This window comes from Octopus bimaculoides, chromosome 19 (assembly GCF_001194135.2).
Source record: "Octopus bimaculoides isolate UCB-OBI-ISO-001 chromosome 19, ASM119413v2, whole genome shotgun sequence".
Lineage (NCBI taxonomy): Eukaryota > Metazoa > Mollusca > Cephalopoda > Octopoda > Octopodidae > Octopus > Octopus bimaculoides.
This window is the reverse complement of record NC_068999.1, coordinates 22,389,666-22,395,901: the sequence shown is the minus strand read 5'-3', so window position 1 is coordinate 22,395,901 and position 6,236 is coordinate 22,389,666. Positions and strand designations below refer to the sequence as shown.

The window sequence follows — 6,236 nt, the reverse complement described above, 5'->3', positions numbered from 1 at the left end:
ATTTCATATCAGAAATCTTGCAAAACAAATGCATATATATATATATATATATATATATGGATCTCTCAGTTTGGCTCACAGATTTTTTTATTATTTTTTTTAACTAAACAATTTGAAACTTCATATACTGGTGTAATTTCTCGCACTGAGCACAGTTTATTTTCAACATTTTTGACAAAATTTCGTATTTCAGAATTTATTTCGCGTTAAAGTTGTCATATTTGGGTAATTTTAACCAATCAACGACGGTTTATGGGGTTACCCTGGGTTTCTCGCTCATAAGGGGTTTAGCCTTACGGGGTATCTTCAGACCCCAAACATTGCTGGCCTGAGATCTCTTCAAAATATGGAGGGGGAAAAACTTCGATGCTAATACAGTATGCGGTCTACTACGTTGTCAAATAGTATAGCCAGGGTTATCTACCTTAAAAACTATTCGTTATTACCTCACCTTTCCACTTGCGATTTACCTTACATTGAAATATTGCTGAAAGATTTTTATATACATGTCATTTGGATGGAGTAAACAGCAGTCACATTTTTAAAAGATTTCAATCTGCTGGATACACAAGATGAAGCACATCCCTGCCATCGATGCGGTGCTATCATGCAGGAAAAACGAAAGCGTGACAGAGGTGGATAATCCAAGCCTGTACTTCGTTGTCCTCGAAAGGGGTGTCAAACTTCATGTTCAGTTCGTAAAGGAAACCAATTTTTCCATTATACAGACATTAACAACAAATTAAACTGCAAGCTGAGCCTGAGTAAGATTTTAGAACTAATATTTTTCTTTGTCATGGATACACCCATGACCACAGCAGTGACTCTAACAGGAAAATCTAAGAATACAATGACTGACTGGTACAATATGTGCTGCGAGGGGTAATCTTCAAGTTTAGGGGGATAAAAAAATAAATAAAAATATTCAAGGGAAATAACTGAACGACTTACCAGTATTATCCGTTTTCTTCTAGCTGTTTATAAATAAATCACACCCTAACCCTAACGTCAATCAAATCACGTGTGTGATTTATTTATAAACCGAGATGTCCGGAGAATACTGGTGAGACGTTCAGTTACTTCCCTTGAATATTTTTATTTATTTTTTTATCCCCCTAAACTTGAAGATTACCGCTGCGAGGTGTATGGAGCCATGAACGATGAGGGAAGATGGTTGGAACAAACGATAACCCCATTCAAATCGATGAAGCAAGATTTGCTGGTCGACGAAAATACAATCGAAGAAGAATGCTGAATGGCGACAACGCTGCTCTCTTCGAAGACAGTGATGCAGAACCACGAAACGACAGGAACCATGGACGTAGGAGTGATGGGCCGTGGGTTTTTAGTCCCAAACAGAGCTCAGATTGTCGATACTTTTATGTGGAACGGCGTTATTAATGTTCAACTTTTAATGTTTGATTTTACTCTATGTGTGTGTTATGTAGTTAAGAAATTCTCTTCGAAAGTACGCATTTTCTGCAGTTTCCGTATCTTCGGCATATCAATCTCCTGGAAACTGTTCAGAAACATACAACCAGATGAATACTCGCCGTCAAGCATCTACCATACTCTGAACGTCTTGCTTCCCTAGCATAGACTCATTATAGCTCCGACGTCTGGCAACTGATTAGCCACCATGTTTCCAACAACAACCTTCGCACCTTTTTGAATTCCATATATCAAACACTCATGGACATGCTTACAAATTCAAAAAACAACACAGCACTCATGACTTTTGGAAACGTTTTTTCACACTCAGAATTTCTGAAACATGGAATAGATTACTTAAATCAGTTATTAGCTGCCGAGACACTACATCCTTCAAAATTTCCATGCTTCCTGAAATTCACCATCAGTGCACCTGATGCCCCCCCCCCTACTTCTGTTTCTTCTTCCCTTTTTTTTAAAGACTTTCACTGTTCACTTCCTGTGTATATTCAATGTACTCTTCTTACAGTTTTGGTTATTTTTTCTGATGAGTTGTAGTGCACCTGAGCACTGTAGACAATAAGTTCGATATTTCGTTTTCGTATCTGGTTTGCATCTCCCTAGACACAACGAAGTTCATTATTATTATATATATTCTGCTTTAGTCTCAACTGAATAAAAACCTCTTGAGTGAAATTTGATGGAGGAAACTTAGGAAGCTCGTCTGATGGACCGTACTTGTTCTCTAGTCTCGTCTATGTGTGCTTATAGTAGATTCCATTCTGTTGCAAGCATTCGGACCCGGTCTCTTGTCTATGGACAACTTACCCTACCAGTTGCACGAACTCGGGAAAATGCCATGGATGTTGCCATTCTTTCAAAAAAGAAAAACAAAGTATTAAAACTTTATAATTTAGGTGACACTAAAGTCTGACTGTAATCACTAACACAAACTAAACAATATATATATGTGCACATACGCACGTTTACATATAGATAGAAATATATTATTGATGTATACAGTATTATATATCCATTACGGCTGATCTTATCTATCGGTTTCGCGTTAGGGATTCAACGAAGTATTCGGTAACAATCCGGTTATATAACCCTGAGCTCATCAGAGGTAGCCGATATGGAATGAAATATGGCGACTGCTCTCTAGAAATGTGTGTGTGTACATGCAGAGAAAGACAGACATCCGTATATCTACATATAGCTGTATTTGTTATGGATGTACGTATGCATGTATAGGTGTTTAAATACACACACACACACACACACACATATATATATATATATATATGCGCACGCTCACACATACACACAAACACACGGTTTTGTGTTCAATCCCACTGCGTGACACCTTGAGTAGGTGTCTTCCATAGCTTCGGGCCGACGAATGCCTTGCTGATTTCGTTGCCGGAAACTGAAAGAAGCCAGTTGTAAATCTTCTGATAGGACCATTCTCTTTTCTGATAAAACTTAAAATTTATATAGAGTAAGTAGCGACACATACGCACAACTTCTTAACAACGGTGTTACACAGACCTACAGGAGGGTTACCCGCCAGGCGTACAGTAGTATTAACCAAAACGCCAGAGATATAGCATTTAAACTAGGCATAGAAGATAGGGTAGTGACGCTGGCGAAGAAAGAGAACTCCATAACGATCAAGGATCATAAACCAAATTTTGCCTCTAACCCTAAATGCAGGCTGATGAACCAGGCGAAGTCTGAGATCGAACAGGTGAGCAAACGGCTTGTCAGGAAGGTCAGTAACGGCGTTCAAAATGTCTCTGACCTCGTCCTATGACGTAACACCTACAAGGTCATTACATGGTTTTAGGTCTATAGCGTAGGAGTAGACCTAGGTTTACCCAATTTGATATAGCAGATTTCTAGCCATCTATATGAAGGGAGCTCCTGTTAAAGGCACTGGACTTCGCTAGGGCCTCCATTGAAGTCAGCGACGAGGACTTACGCATTATCATGCACGCCAAAAAGAACCCCACTCTTCAGTGAGAGGTCGGCTTGGGCCAAACGTACTATTGACTAAATTGTAATGAATTTCTTCTTGTTTACAATTCAGGTTGATGATACAAGGGACGTAATTCAGATACTGTATTTATAAGTGGTCAATAAGTGAAGATAGTGTTGTCTCCCTAGTGGGAATTCATTAACTTAAAAAGTATTTTTTCTTTTGTACGCTTCTAACTTTTTGTTTTCTTTACCCCTCGGTAAGTTACTACATTGTATGTAATCTTTACGCTATGGAATTCGTTAAATATCCTCTGTATCCCGTCAGTCGTTGTAGACAACGCTTATTTTTACTTTGGAAAATTTACAATTATATTTCAAGTAAATCTATCAACTGTACAGTCCACATCGCCTGTACACCACATACCTCCATCATTTTCCTGCACAAGATGCATAACGCCAATTCCCTAAGTCCTTCCTATATTTCGACAATACAGGTGTGTATGTGTCTACCACCACTCCTTGACAACAGGTGTTGGTTTCTTTGTGTCGCCATAACTTAGTGGTTTGGCAAAAGAAAACGATAGAATAAGTACTATGCCTAAAAAGATAAGTACTGGCTAAACTCTTCAAGACAGTGCCCTAACATGACCACAGTGCAATGGCTGAAGCAAGTAAAAATTAAAAGATGCATTTGCTTAAGAGTGTTTACCATGTTTTAAATTTAAACAATTTCATTTTAAAGTAATTGTTCAGTTTGGTTGGATAGAAAAAAAAAATAAGGGGGAGATAAGTAGTAAAAGAAGCAAATGGACGAATCAATTTTAGAGGAATCGTGGATTATCATTCAATTAAGAAAAGCTGGAAGACAACATTCTTCAGTGGTTAGCATATGAGTGGCTGTGTGGTAAGTAGCTTGCTTACCAACCACATGGTTCCGGGTTCAGTCCCACTGCATGGCACCTTGGGGCAAGTGTCTTCTACTATAGCCTCGGGCCGTCTAAAGCTTTGTGGGTGGATTTGGTAGACGGAAACTGAAAGAAGCCCATCGTATATATATATGTGTGTTTGTCCCCCCACCATCGCTGGTGTGTTTACGTCCCCATAACTTAGCGGTTCAGCAAAAAGAGACCAAGTAAAAGAGTACATTATTCCATTTTAATTGTAATTTCTTTTTTGAGATAGAGTGATGTAGAAAATTCTGGCTGTGTGGTAAGATCCTTACTTCCCAACTACATGGTTCCAGGTTCAGTCCCACTGCATGACACCTTGGGCAAGTGTCTAGCCTTTGGTCAATCAAAACCTTGTGAGTGGATTTGGTAGACAGAAACTGAAAGAAGCCCATCATATATATACATATGTGTGTGTGTGTGTTATTGCGTCTGTGTTTGTCCCCCCCTCAGCTTTACAGTCCCATGACATAGCAGTTTGGCAAAAGCGACTGATAGAATAAGTACCAGGCTTTTAAAAAATAAGTACTGGAGTTAATGCATTCGACTAAATGTTCGTCAACGTGGTGCCCCAGAATGGCCACAGTCATGACTGAAACAAGTAAAAGATAAAGAATAAAAGCCTTGGTGACCATTCTTTGTAGGTTGTGTAACAAACAAAATGCTTCCATTTTGATTCTTTTTCTAAGAGTAATTATCTTTTAAAGTTTATCACTATATTATTACTATGCTAAATCCATATTTTTCGAGGATTAGTTTATACTAACATATGTATTTCAAATGATTTTTCTAATCTAAGATATATTGGTTTCAAATTTTGGCCCCAAGCCAGCAAGTTCAAGGGAATGGGTAAATTAATTCCATTGACCCCAGTACTCAACTGGCCCGTTTTTTATCAACCCCAAAAGGATGAAAGGCAAAAGTCAGCCTTGATGGAATTTGAACTCAAAACATGAAGATGGATGAAACACTGCTAAGCATTTTGTCCGGCGTGCTAACGATTCTGCCAGCTTGCCATTCTGCTTTCTCATCTAAGATATATTGCTGACACACTTCGTCTTTTAAGGAAGTTTTCAAGTATAATCATTTCCCTAAATGAAAACAATTGAAAATAATCCATATTATACATATATGCCCACATCTGTCTCTATTCACTATCTGTATATTTAAGCAATTTTTGGCATGATAGTGGATGCATCTCTTTATTTTAACCCTTTAATATTCAAACCAGCAATATCTGGCCTAAATGTTCTACCTGTTTTATGTTCAAACCAGCCAGATGCAAACTCTCACATCTACCCTATAATGTCCTTCCAAAAATAAACAATCACATCATGAAAATCTCAAAGCTGCAAGATGATGCATGATTAATTCAAAACAATATGAATAAAAAGCATTACATTTGACAGAATAATCTGAAAACTAAAGGCTTGAATATGGAGGACAAGTTTTGTCTTCTATAATAATTCCATTCCCATCCAGGATTTGTTACAGGAATTACCTATATTACCAATGTTTTATTTTATTGACCCCTACCTCTTGGTATCAGTGAAGTTTGAACTCATAACCTGAAGGTCCACCACTAACACTACAGGAAACTTGTCTGCTGCCCTAACCATTCTACCAATCTACCATCTGTTTTTCACAATGTTTTTATTTATTCCTCCTTTCCATTTATTTTCTTTTAGTTAATCTGCAGTCATAACCACACCATCCAAAACAGCAAGTTAGAGATAACAGAGTGAGGATCACACTTTCAAATTATGTAATTTATTGAATTTTATTTTTACTTTTTCCCTTTTATATATATATATAATATATATAATATATATATATATATATATATATATATATATATATATATATATATATATA

The 6,236-nt window shown here is 37.4% G+C and overlaps 1 protein-coding gene across 28 annotated transcripts in view; it reads left to right on the top strand.

Annotated features, from left to right (window-relative positions):
• Nucleotides 1–6,236, top strand: part of LOC106871648 (uncharacterized) — a 29,971-nt gene that overhangs the window by 12,806 nt on the left and 10,929 nt on the right. For 9 of the 28 annotated variants that reach the window (XR_008266151.1, XR_008266150.1, XR_008266149.1 and 6 more), the window contains one exon: nucleotides 6,050–6,102. The exons of 9 other annotated variants lie outside the window; for them this stretch is intronic. The gene's annotated coding sequence lies outside the window, so the exon portion shown is untranslated. Of the gene's footprint in view, nucleotides 1–997; nucleotides 2,327–6,049; nucleotides 6,127–6,236 lie in introns of those variants that run through there. 10 more of the 28 variants (XR_008266145.1, XR_008266146.1, XM_014918223.2 and 7 more) reach the window with 2 other exon arrangements.